Source organism: Oratosquilla oratoria, chromosome 12, assembly GCF_046742065.1.
Source record: "Oratosquilla oratoria isolate Oo_2021 chromosome 12, ASM4674206v1, whole genome shotgun sequence".
Lineage (NCBI taxonomy): Eukaryota > Metazoa > Arthropoda > Malacostraca > Stomatopoda > Squillidae > Oratosquilla > Oratosquilla oratoria.
Genome location: NC_134788.1, coordinates 57,641,337 through 57,655,850, shown reverse-complemented (window position 1 = coordinate 57,655,850; position 14,514 = coordinate 57,641,337). Strand labels below are relative to the sequence as shown.

General features: G+C 39.7%; 1 long non-coding RNA gene across 1 annotated transcript in view; it reads right to left on the bottom strand.

Moving 5' to 3' along the window:
• LOC143031838 (uncharacterized) overlaps positions 1–14,514 on the bottom strand; it is a 53,481-nt gene that overhangs the window by 31,430 nt on the left and 7,537 nt on the right. Inside the window, exon 2 of the long non-coding RNA XR_012967042.1 lies at positions 6,349–6,497. This is a non-coding gene — a long non-coding RNA (uncharacterized LOC143031838). The remainder of the gene's footprint in view (positions 1–6,348; positions 6,498–14,514) is intronic.

The following is a 14,514-nucleotide window of genomic DNA, read 5'->3' as shown; positions in this document are numbered from 1 at the left end:
CGCTTGTCGTGTCTTAATTTCTCTTATGAGGTTCTTGTTACTGGCGGTGGTGGTTTGGGAGATCAAAAACAGACATATACACGCTTACACACGTGTATACACGCACACGTAGACACGTGTTAGACAACCAGTGTATGTTGTGAATGCGTGTGCGTGTACACACAAATACACAGACACGCACGTACATGCTTACTTGTACATGTGAACACAAACACATACACGCACGCACGCATACACACGCCACACACACATGCATACGCCACATACACACACATATACATACCCCACATACATACACACACATATACATACCCCACATACACACACACTTGTATACGCCACATACACACACATATGTATATACGCCACACACACACACATATGTATATACGCCACATACACACACATATGCATATACGCCACATACGCACACATGTATATACGCACAAACACATACATATGCCACAAACGCCACATACACGAACGCACAAGACACTAGAGCAAAGAAGAGAGAGAGGAGATTTGATAGCTATTTACAGAATCATGAAAGGCATAGAAATTATTGATAGAGAGAATCTGATAAAATGGGATGATAGAAATACAAGAGGGCACAGAAAGAAAATCAAGAAAGACAGCTATAGAAGAGATCTGAAAAAGAACAGCTTTCCTCACAGAGTAATAGACAGTTGGAACAAGTTAGATGAGAAAGTGGTGTGTGCAAAAACAATACATGAATTTAAAAATAGATTAGATAAAATGAGATACGAAGACGGGACACCACGAGCATAGCTCCCCTTCCCATAAAATACAACTAGGTAAATACACACACATACACATAAACACATACATACGGTTCTCGGTATCTAATATGGAAAGTCAGCATACGCGGATTTGGTCATACGTGGTAATTTCAGGAATCTAACCCCCGCGTCATTTGAAGGACTCCTGTATATATATATATATATATGTGTGTACAGGTTGTCTTCGACTTACGACCGAGTTCGGTTCCGACAGACAGGTCGTAAGTCGATCTGGACGCAAGTCGGACTTTATATATATACAGTATATAATACCCTTTATATATATATTTTTTTTTTCCTATATATATATTGTATATTTTGCATACTGCAATAATCTTAGCACCTTTGAACTATGTTGTATAGTATTTTTAACCTTTTCATAATTTTATCTGATTTTCTTTGGGAAACGTAGCTTAGGTAGCTAGGTCAACATGAATATGGAATTCCTGATATTTGAGCTGAAGTAGTTCTCATGGGATGCAAAAAGTCGCTACGAGTATAATGCAATTTGAATTATCCATCTAGCTGTCCTAGTTCTCGAGATATTGCATTTTGAATGGAATTAAATCGGGCCTATTTTGTCCCCGGAAATCGGGCCGAAACGTGCGGTCTGACTAATCGCCGATCAAACGTAAACAATGACGGTTTTTACTGACAGGCACAATTTTATATAAAAATTTAGCATACGGTTGCATTATTTGACCCATTTTCTTTACGATGTGTGATTTCCATGTAATTTGATCCTAGGATTACGTTTTTATCCTCTGCAAAATTACCCACCACAGCTACGAATACTGTCAAATTACATGAAAATCACACATTTTAAAGAAAATAGTTTGAATAATTCAACTATATGCAAGCTATTACACTAATAACACAATAGTAACAAACTTAATAGTGTAGTTTGATCCATACCACCAGTGATCATAGATAGCGGGCAGGACGAATCGTAGCTGTGGTCCGTAATATTACGGAGGATAAAAACGTAACTTCTCTTTGATCAAATTACATGAAAATCACACATTTTAAAGAAAATAGTTCAAATAATTCAACTATAAGTCTATTACACTAATAACATACATACATATACCAAGGCTTTTTCCCCCTTCCAAGGGAGGTAGCCAAAAAGGGAAAGGCATAAAAACAGTCCCACCCATTTCATCCCTAAATACACTCCACACCCCTCCCACCCTTCCTCTCATCTGAGCACCTCCTGGATGACGGGTCATCCCTGCACCCTGCCCACCGCCCTGGGTCAGAAGCAGTGTCGCAGTAAGAAACTTAATAGAGTGAAGTTTGATCCATACCACCAGTGATAGATACGATGGCAGGATGGATGTTGACGTTGTTATCCGATAATCCGACTCGATAGAAAAAAAAAACTAATTAGTACCACCGATTTCTCAGCTCTACCATAACACGCTGCCTTTATTTTGGTATTAGAATAATCCGCGAGACTAGTAGTTTTTCTTTATTATGGTTAGTTGCCACAACCCTAAATTTGTTAGCTCATTTTTTACGTTGAAACAATACCAATTTTCGATTTACTGTTGAATGCAGGCCACCATGTTTATCTTGTGTTTTATTGACCGACATATAACTGATGATGTGAACGTTTGAAATTTACTACGATCGTAGTAAATGCACTCACACAACATTTTTACTAATAAAATTTCCCGTGGTATGTAAATCTGGCCGTTTGAATGGTGTGCGCATAAAATGATGCCCTATTGTGCTCATCATCGATGGTGGCGCCTCTGGTGGTGTTTGACCTACCTAGCTTAGGCCTAAGCATACTGAATAAAATCCTATCATCTTTGACCTATGATACTAGATATTTCAACATTTTTATTATTTTACCACCAGACTTTCTTTAGGAAACGTATGCATACTGAATAAAATCGTATTATCTTTGAGCTACGTTCTTTAATATTCCTTCCTTTTTTATAATTTTCGTTAGGAAACGTAGCCTAGGCCAACGCATACTGAATAAAGTCCTGTCATCCCTGACCTACAAATACTTTTTTGTTTGTTAAATTAAAATCATTGCAAGGCACAATTAGGAAAATTTCTATTTCAAAACATTCTTTTCGTTTACGTAGTATACCGAAAATATCGTTATCGACAATAGACTAGGCATAAACAAAGTTTACTGTTACATTTTATAATCACAACACATAAAAATACAAAATGCTGTACCGAATATATTATTATCGACAACAGACTAAGCATAAAAAAGTTTTACGGTTACATTTTATTAATTGCAAAACATAGGAAAAAAAAATACAAAATGTAAGGTAAAATTTTATTTAAAAACACATTCTTTTCGTTTACGTACTGTACCGAACATATTGTTATTGGCAACAAACTAGCCTAGGCATAAAAAAAAAGTTTTGCTGTTACATTTTATTAATTGCAAAATATATGAAAATACAAAATGCAATGCAAAATTAGGAAACCTTTTACTTCAAAGAAACAAAATGAAAGAATATTTAGCTGGCTGAGATGCTGACGCTGCCGGCAGCCTGCCAATACTATCGTACTTGCGTTTCGCGGTGTGCAAAGTAATTGTACTGCACTGCCAGGCATAACATTACAATTCTATTACTCTATTAAATGTTAAATATTATTGCACTATCTCGTGGTCGTAAAGTCGATCAGTCGTAAGTCGCATAGGTCGTAAGTTGACTACCTGTATATCTATATGTATATATATATATATATATATATATATATATACATATATATATATATATATATTATCACATTTTTCTTTTTTTTTTTGCTGGCATATAATAGAAGTGCATAAGAACAGTATTATGTAAGTCAAAGTCACCTTTATGTAAAGATTTAGGTATTTCTATAAAAATAACAAGTACATTACTGAGTGTAATCCAGAAAATAAAGACAGAACTCCTGCTTCCAAATAGGTGCAACATGCTACTTTATGTAGTACTGGAGACCGTAATCCAGAAAATAAAGACAGATCCCCTGGTTCCAAATAGGTGCAACATGCTATTTTATGAAGTATTGAAGCTAGGTTCCCCTTAGAGCAGTAGATTCTTTGCAAGTAGCACTGCTTTTGACATTTTTAACAGCTTTAAGTAAACTTTTGTCAATAATTAAGGTATTTGCTTTTGCATTGTTGTTCTTCATGTGGTAACATGGTTTTCTACAAAAGAAATGCAGCTGGAATTATATGCTTTCCCAACCTAAAAACTGTGATCAGTAGCTTACTGTCGCTGCCCTTTTCAAATGCATCTGTTGAAAGGTTTTTTAGCAAACTAAATTTAACCAAAACATCCCAGAGGAACAGTCTGAAAAATGAAACAATCTGTGAGCCCACAGATTGTTTCATTTTTTTAGACTGTTCCTCTGGGATGTTTTGGTTAAATTTAGTTTGCTAAAAAACCTTTCAACAGATGCATTTGAAAAGGGCAGTGACAGTAAGGTACTGATCACAGTTTTTAGGTTGGGAAAGCATATAATTCCAGCTGCATTTCTTTTGTTGAAAACCATGTTCCAGTGCTCATCACCAACACACCATTGACACACACGAGTCAGAGCCGGATGCTTATCCACCAGTGACCAGCATCGCGGGCCTCACGCCCTCACCAGACAGTCAGCTGAGCTACCAGGCCAACAGTCCAACGGTCATGATTAGCAGCTGCTTCATAGGAGTTACTAATGTGCCTCACACCCCATCCACAATTTTAAAAGGCCAAGGAGTTACTGGACAGAACATTATCATACCTGTCCATCATATATATTCGTTATTTATCAATGTCGAAAAAAAATATTCTAAATTGGTTTTGTTCTAAAGGAATGTGAATGTGTCTGATTGCCCTACATTCTCTATTTGTACCCCAAAATTTGCCCAATTACCCTAAAAAAAAAAAACATTACCCTAAACTCTACCCCAGCATAGGCTTGATTACCCTAAAATAGGGTATTTACCCTAAAAGTGGAAGCACTGGTTCTCTACTGTATGGGTCACTGTGCGATATGGATATCATTACTTTGTGAGAAACCTTCATTGCAAAGGTCGCTTAACCCATTCAACTCCGATGACAAGATGTCTTGTCATTTGGTCAAATAAAACAAAAAATCATAATAAAACAACAAAATGTTTGATGATCAAACAGCACCAGAAAAATATGACGTCGTCAGTCCTCCTCCTCGAAGAGGAGGAGGACTGACGACGGCGGATTTTTCTGGTGCTGTTTGATCATCAAACAATCTTTAAATGCCTGATTAGAGTATTCTTTTTGCAAAAGCTGCATCATAAATTCACATTTGCAATGTTCTCTCCTGTGAGTCCTCATGTAATAATTAAGGTCACATTTACTCTTGAAAGCTGTGTTGCAAAGGTCACACTGGAATGACTTCTCTCCATGTGGGTCATCACGTGATATTCAAAATGAGTCTTTCTTTTAACCACTTCACTTCGGGCCAAAATCTCGCGGGCAGCATTAGCTGCCAGACGTATGATGTTTCGTCATAATACTTGCATCATAATAAATGGTCACCACTTATATCGATCGTTCTCTCTTTCACCCGTGAATTTTGATAACCATAGAAAATGTGATTAAGACAGTTTAGAGAGTATGTCATTACGCAGGGGCAACTACAATAAATATAATCAAGACCCCGATATGGCAGCCTCGTGTATCCACTTGCTCCTCATGCCACCTACGTAGGCGGCACCATATGGAAGGGATAAAACACTCCGTTACAAAGGTCATACTGGAAAGGTTTCTCTCCTGTGTGGGTCACCATATGGTTTGTGAGATGATGCTCTTGTCTGAAAGCTGCATCACAAAGTCACATGACGACCCACACAAGAGAGAAGCCATTCGAATACTAAGTTTCTCCCCTGTGTGGGTCGCCACATGACTTTTTAAACGCCTCTTTCCTCTGAAAGCTGTGTCCCAAAGATCACATTTGCAAGATTTCACTCCTCTGTGGGTCATCATGTGTTGTTCAAGATCAATCTTTCTAGTAAAAGCTGGATCACAAACACCGCACTGGGAAGATTTCTCTCCTGTGCGGATCTTTTTATGTCTGCTGAGACTACTCTTGTGAGAGAAATCTGCACTGCATTAGCCACAATGGAAGGCTTTTTCTCCAGTGTCCATGGCGAATGTACAGAGCTTAAGGACAACTCGCCATATGAAACCTGAATTGGTAAATCCTGGACCTGAAAAAAATTCATATTCTAATACCTAGTGATGGGATCTATTCAAACAAGATATTGAACATTAACATTAATCACACTAAGACCCATCTGTGGTGATAAAAATTAACATCTAGTTACAGATTACATACTGTCAGGGGTGATGACGTTTCATACTAACTTTATCTTGTACAAAGGTCATTTTATACTCAAACATGTGCTTCATATGTATATACCATTTCGTGCACACATATTAAGAGCACCTGAAAGATATACAGTGGGTGACATCAACAGGTACTGCTTGTATCTGCTACATATGAAGTAGTGTTAGAATAAAGAGACTTTTCAATAAAAGCCTCAAAACTGGCTCACCTCCTCTTATGGTCCTCACATTGGGGCTGCCTTTCATCTTGCCGACCAACAAGTATCACATGGCCTTTGCCAATAGTTTTGCTCTATTGGCATTTAACACAGATGAATATCCTGAGTTCTTGGTGGCTGAAGACTCCATGGACTTCATCCTGCAACAGATTACTGGACTTATTTGTGGATCAAAGGGTTGCCTGTCAGCTCTCATGCTTTGTCATTGTAGCTACTGGCCATTCAATGGTTCCTGATAACCAAAAACATTGGAAGATGCCTCTTCCAATTGTGATGTCCTTTACTGGACGTCAGTCAAGACAATTACTTAGGGCAGTGTGGAAAAGAATACATATGTCATGGGAATGTACTCAACCTACTGGTCGCTAGTTATGAAAATATGTTAACTAGTGGTGATGAAAACAATGCTTGTAGTGGTCACAATCTAATTACCTTCTATGAATAAAAATCACAATAAACATTCGTGCATATGTGATACCTGACTTTAGAAAATATCATCTTACTGGTCTACAAGAGTTTCCCATAATGGTCTAGGGAAATTTAGGTGAAAAACCAAGATATGTCATTCAGTTACGTAAAAATAGCAATATAAATCCTAATGTTGAGAAACCATCCTACAGGCTAATTCATTTTGTAAAGCTATTTTTCTTGCAGTTTTCTTGTTGATTTGAATAAATCAGCCATCTGTTCCTTTCAATCGGAAATTACTTGTTTGTACTAACTGCCACCCAGCCTCCACCACTAATGGTAGACTGTGTTGGGAAATAAGCATTTTGAATAAGAGAAATGTACAAAACTAGTAGCTAATAAGAAAAATAAAATTGTCTACTACCTTGCTGTTAAGAATGAACTTAACCCCTTCCATACGGTGATGCCTACGTAGGCGTCATGAGGAGCAAGTGGGTATGCGAGGATGCCGATGTCAGCGTCTTGATTATATTTATTGTAGTTGTACCTGCGTGACCCCCATATTCTGTAAACTGGCTTCATCACATTTTCTATGGTTATCAAAATTCATGGGTGAAAGAGAGAACGATTGATACAGCCGTGACTTTATTTTTTATAATGCAAGTATTATGACGCAACATCGTACGTCTGGCAGCTAATGCTGCCCACGAGATTTTGCCCCGGAGTCAAGTGGTTAAATGCAAATTGGAATAATTGACCTCACAACTTGGCTACTGTGCGGTGTACAGTGGTTGATTTAGCTACAGTGGGTGTGATGGAAATTGGTGTGGAATCATCATATGAAGAGTGTGTATGGGTTAAATACAGTGTTGTTTAACCCCTTCACTCCAGGCCAAAATCTCGCGGGCAGCATTAGCTGCCAGACGTGCGATGTTGCGTCATAATACTCGCATTATAAAAAATAAAGTTACCGCTGTATTGCTCGTTCTCTTTCACCCGTGAATTTTGATAACCATAGAAAATATGATGAAGCCAGTTTAAAGAGTATGGGGGTCATGCAGGTACAACTACAATATATATATAACCAAGACGCCAACATCGGCATCCTCGCGTACCCACTTGGTCCTCATGACGCCTACGTAGGCATCATCGTATCAAAGGGGTTAAATTGAAGGGAAATTGGTAGAGAAACTGCAGCTTACTGCACTCATGAAAGAGCCAGTGACTGATAAGATATTTATAAAGTGTTTAGGGTACAGGAAAATTTATGTTTACAAAGAGAAGCCTGTAATCTAGTACAAATGTAGCAAATGGGGGCATATGGCATGGACATCCAATGAGGGGTTTAGGTGTAGGTATTGTGAAAGACACAAATCAAAAGTATGCAATGATAAAACTGAAAAAAATTAAATGTAACACCATGATGCTGCAACTGTGGAGGCTCACACAAAGCAAATTCAAAATTGTGTACTTAACAAGCCCCCCAGGTAGTGAGCCCCCAAGAAAAACTTATACCTCAGAATCAAGTTGAAAACAATCATTTCAATGAAATTTCAAGTACAGGAGTCCCTCAAATAATGCGGATTCGAATAACACGGATTCAATCATACGTGGATTTTATTTCAAAACCATCTCAAATGTAGAGAACCGTTTTAAAATTCGTGCCGAGTCGGGCACGCATACACACACACACGGCAACATCACAAACATTTGTGGTGACTGCTTTCTATTTTACCATATACAGTCGATCCTCATATAACGCGGTCATTATGTACACTGGGAACTGCTCAAACAAGGGTGTGGGGCGAGGGGATAGCCGTGGGTGGCTGCCTGCGGTCACATGTCAACTTCATGGTACTGATGCAGGAGGGAGGGAGGGGAGGAGAGGGGGAGTAGGGGGGTAGCCAACAAGCTTTAGCTTGTCGCTTCCACCACATGCGCCATGCTATTGTGAAATTTAACCGCCCTAACCTGTTGAAGTGTAATGTTTCTTTCGTTTGGAACACAACTAATAAGTCTGATAATGACTGTGCTTGTCGTGTCTTAATTTCTCTTATGAGGTTCTTGTTGTTACTGGCGGTGGTGGTTTGGGAGATCAAAAGCATGTACACACTTACACATGTGTAAACACGCACACATAGACATGTGTTAGACAACAAGTGTATGTTGTGAATGTGCGTGCGTGTACACACAAATACGAACACAGACACACGCACGTGCATGCTTACTTGTACATGTGAACACAGACACATATACGCACGCACGCACGTACACACACACACACATACATATGCCACATACACACACATATACATACGCCACATACACACATGTATATGACACATACACACACATGTATATATGCCACATGCACATATGCATATACGCCACATACACACACATGTATATACGCACAAACAACATATGCCACAAATGCCACATACATACACCACATACACACACACACACACATACGTACACATACACATACATATGGTTCTCAGTATTTAATATGGAAAGTCAGCATACGCAGATTTGGTCATACACAGTAATTTCAGGAACCTAACCCCCGCCTTATTTGAAGGACTCCTGTATACCTGTAAATGTTTGGGAAAATAGGGCTAGAGTAACAGCACTTATGGACAAACAACCATTAGAACAAAATGCAGTAAATCCCCATTTTCATGAAAAGGAGCATGTTAAGAATAAGTTAAAAAAAAAAAGCAATATCTGAAATCAAACAAATGGTCAAAGATCTGTTAAGTACAAACAAGCAAACTAAAATACACATTGTTAGTGCTGGTGAGAAAAAGAGAAATGACAACTCAGAATAAAAGTACAATTCAGATATCAAATAGAAAAAATGAAGTTAAAGAGATATAACCAGTGTATTAGACAACTATATGAGTAGGCCTTAACCCATTCAACTCCGATGACAAGATGTCTTGTCATTTGGTCAAATAAAACAAAAAATCATAATAAAACAACAAAATGTTTGATGATCAAACAGCACCAGAAAAATATGACGTCATCAGTCCTCCTCCTCGAGGAGGAGGACTGATGACGTCATATTTTTCTGGTGCTGTTTGATCATCAAACATTTTGTTGTTTTATTATGATTTTTTGTTTTATTTGACCAAATGACAAAGACATCTTGTCATCGGAGTTGAATGGGTTAAGGGCAGAAGACTTGATTATAATCTCCTTTTTGATATGAAAGAAGTAAAAGCCATTTTGATTAAGATGGTGGAGGAGAAGGAGGAGGGGGGAGGAGGAGGGGGAGGGGGAGGAGGAGGGGGAGGAGGAGGAGGAGGAGGAGGAGGAGGAGGAGGGGGAGGAGGGGGAGGAGGAGAAGTCACATAAGGCTTGCGGATCGTCAACATCAGTTTCACTATCATCGAAGAAAGTTGAGGTTGAGGGTTGAGGGTCGGCTCTTTAAGAGGTTGAAGGTTGAGGTTCATCGTCTTTGGAGGTCGAGGGTTGAGACTCAGCAGCTTTGGAAGTCGAGGGTTGAGACTCAGCGGCTTTGGAGGTCGAGGGTTGATTGGATAGTCTTCTTTTTTTTTCATCATAAATTATATGGTAGCATTGTATTGCATCATATATTCTATTTGTGACCTTCGTGTGATGCTCAACGTTTGGGTCCTGTCTCTCAAAAATTGCAAGGGTTTGGTCTATGAGAGAAAACCCTTCCGCCAACAATTTGGACTCAAATTTCTTCATCGGAATGGACTCGTCCTCTTCTCCTTCTTCTTCCGCATAAAGCTGAGCCTCCAACTTCATAAGGTCTTCATTTGTTAACTCCTCACCATGGGAGCAGATCTTACACTTTTGACCAATCATATTTGCTTAAGGTTACAAATACGCAAAACAATGTAAACACAGAGATCACAAGGGTAACACGCGGTGAACTGGGAAGAGGCAAGGCACATTCAGTCTGTCGTTTGTGCCATGTAAACAATGGATGCAGCGTCATGCCTAAGTATCATTTGAACGTCTCGTACTACAGAGAGTGGGCTAAACTCAAAAATTCACTCACAATTTTTTTTTTTTTTACAGTCAGTTCAAACGCAAAATAGAAAAAATGTAAAATGAATGAACGTAAGTAGAGGAGCATCTATATTTGATAATTACTACCCTCAATTCTATTTACGGTAAGAAAAATTCACAGATACAGTATCCGCTTGTGTTTTGTTTACACCATACCATAGCGCCACCATGATGTGTGGCCACCACAACAATCAGTCTCTTCCCACATTTCCCTTTGAACACAAGTTAAATCCTTACGGTGTGTTTTTTGTAGATATTATTATCACGACACACAGTGATGCACCCATAATGGCCACAAAACGTTCTGCAGACATTGCTGGAGTTGAAAAGGCAAAGCAAAAGAGGAGTAATCTGACATTGGAGGTAAAATTAGATATTTTGAAGAGGAAAGAGCAGGGAGAAGGTACGTCTGCCATAAGTCGAAATTTGGGCCTAGCCCAGTCAACAGTCTGGATGGTATTGAAGAATCGTGAGGCTATAAAAAAAAAAAACTGGGGAGAATGCAACGCATCTGCAGAGCAAATTGCTAACAAAACACCGTGAGCCAATAATGGATAAGATGGAAAGGTTGCTCAAAATGTGGATCAATGACCAGAATCGTCAAAATATGGCTCTGTCTTTGAAGTTAATCTGTCAGGAAGCATTGTCCATTATTGAAAGACTGAAGGTAGAAATGGGAGTGGAAGACTGAATTTAAAGCAAGCAAAGGGTGGTTTGATAAATTCAGGCAACGTTCAGCTCTCCATAATACCAAGGTCACAGGTGAGGCTGCTAGTGCCGACACAGAGGCTGCAGACAAAGTCAAGTCAGAATTAGAAAAATGCATATGAGAGAAAGGGTACAGCAAGAAATAATTTATAAATTATGATGAAACAGGACTTTACTGGAAGAGGATGACCAGTAAGACCTATATTGACAAGGAAGAAAAAAGCGCGAAGGGGTTTAAAGCCTCTAAGGATCACTTAACCCTGTTACTTGGAGGCAATGCAGAAGGGGATTTGAAGCTAAAGCCACTCCTCATATACCACTCAGAAAACCTGAGAGCACTCAAGGGGTTACTGAAGCAATACTTACCTGTGGTATGGAAATCAAATCCGAAGGCATGGCTGACCACTTCAATTCACAAGGAATTTTACATCATATATGTCTCCAACTCGGAGTATGCATCAGCTAACAACATTGCCAACTGATTTTTACTGATCACTGACAATGCTTCCAGCCACCCAAGGGCTATGGAAGACTGGACGGATAATATCGAGGTGATGTTCCTCCCCCCAAACACCACAGCTCTGATCCAACTGATGGATCAAACAGTCATCAAGACATTCAAAGCATATTACCATTGGCGAACCATGCAGCAACTGATAAAGGGCACAGATGGGCCTGGCAAGCCCACTATCAGAGAATGGTGGAAGTCTTATAACATTAAGCATCCCTTAGACATCAAGTCATCTTGGGATGAAGTGAAGAACTCTACCATGAACTTGGTGTGGAGTAAAGTATGGGCAGAATGTGTGCATAACTTCCTAGGCTTCGCTGAAGACAATATCAGTGCGATCAGAGATGACATCATAAATCTGTGCCATAAGGCTGGCTTCGATGGAGTTAATGATGATGATGTTCAATATCTTTTGGAAAGCCATGGTAAACCTCTCACAAATGATGAACTTATAGAGCTAGACAAGGCATTACAGGAGGCAGAAAAAAAAGGGAAATAAGGAAGAAGAACCTATGCGTGGCCTGGACATCAAAACTCTTAGAGAATGTCTCGGAAGTATCGAAAAAGCCCTGGAAACCCTGAAGGAATGTGATCCAAATCCTACCAGGAGTAGCAAAGTGGCTCATGACATAGAGAAAAGTGTCAAAACTTATCAAGAAATTTATGATGAAAAAAGAAGAAATGCTAAACAGTCCTCCATCTTCTTGTCCTTCAAGCCAGTCAAACCTGCCGACCCTGCTACAGCAGGCCCTTCCTCATCTGCTGCCAACGGTCCTACAGCTGGTCGTTCCTCCATATCTATTTTCTTCAAACCAATCAAACGTGCCGACCCTGCTACAGCTGGCCCTTCCACATCTGCTTCTGACAGTGCAGACGACGAAGTGTTTGAGGGTTTTCAGCCTCCTGCCTCACCCTTATATTCGTCTGCCCACTCAGCAAAAGATGAGTAAGGGCTGAGATCCCTACTGTCCCTTAGCCTCGGGAGGGACATCATCGGATAGAATACGTGGCGAGTGAAAGGTAAATAAAAACATTTTCTGTTTATTTCTTTTGTGCAGTAATTTACATTTTCTTATGTGACTATTTTCATGTATTTTCATGTCTGTGGGGGTGACTTTCGATGTGCTGGAACAAGTATCCTATTATTACATGTTATAATGGGTTCGGTATATGGTAATTTCAATTTGCGGTAAGGTTTTCAGGAACGCATATGTACTGTATAACGAGGACTTATTGTACTAGCAACCATATCTGTAAATAGATCAAAACACATGTGTAAATGTAAAATATATGTACTGAAACAACAAAAATGGTTCACTGCTAAAATGGAACACTTGTATGGAGTGATTGTGCTGGCAGCACTGTATGGGGCAGAGGCATGGAACATGAGAGAGGTGTAAGGGAGAAATTTGAGAGGAGGTGCATGAGAGGTATGATTGGGGTTACTAGGCTGGATGGAGTGGGGTGGGGAGGAGAGCAGGGATGGAGGGGGAGTTGGGGGGTGGGGTTGATGAAAGAGTATTGGGATAGTTTGGGCACATGAGGGAGTGTGTAGGGAGGGATTGGTTAAAGAGGTGTGGAAGGCAGAGGTGGAAGGAGTGAACATGACAGGGCAACTAAGGATGAGATGAATGGATGGGGTAGGGGGGCATTGGGATGGAGGGGAAAGTCTGTTGGGGGAATGGGAGGGGTGGAGGATGGGGTGAGTGTGTATGGATGATGTTGTGATGCATGGAAGGGAGTGGGTGGTGGAGTATGTGTGAATAATATATTGATGCAGCCCAGGGGTATTTCTGTCTTTTCTTTTTTTGTATGGGGGAATGGAGAAGGGAGGAGGGTCACTGATTGAATGAAGCAGCCTTGCTGTGGATGTGCTGTGTTTTGCTCACTGTTTCTGACCCAGGGCAGTGGGCAGGACACAGGGATGACGCATCATCCAGGAGCCAGGATAAGAGGGAGGGAGGGAGGGGGGTGAAGGGGAATAGATTATGTGGGGATGAAATGCCATTCTTATTGAGTGGGTGCACTAGCAAGCTGTGCACCCCTTTTCATGTAATTATGCATCATATAATAATAAATGAGAAACAACAAATCAAACAAAAAAGAAAGAAGAAAAATAACCTACCCAGTTTCTCTATTTTTTTTTTTTTTTTTTATGGAGATCAGGCTTAAATATTTTTGAGCGGTATTTCTATGTTTTGTTGCTTGTACTTAATGCTAGTTTTGGAGCTCACAACTGTACTTTTTCCTATCCAAAATTGTTTTAAAGATGGTCTGTATATAATGTCCCCACTCACCCAATCAATAATTTCTAGATTACAGCTAGACATTTGAAGTACAGGAGTCCCTCAAATAACGCGGGGGTTAGGTTCCTGAAATTACCACGTATGACCAAATCCGTGTATGCTGACTTTCCATATTAAATACCGAGAACCGTTTGTATGTGTATGTGTATGTGGGTGCGCGTGTGTTTGTGGCGT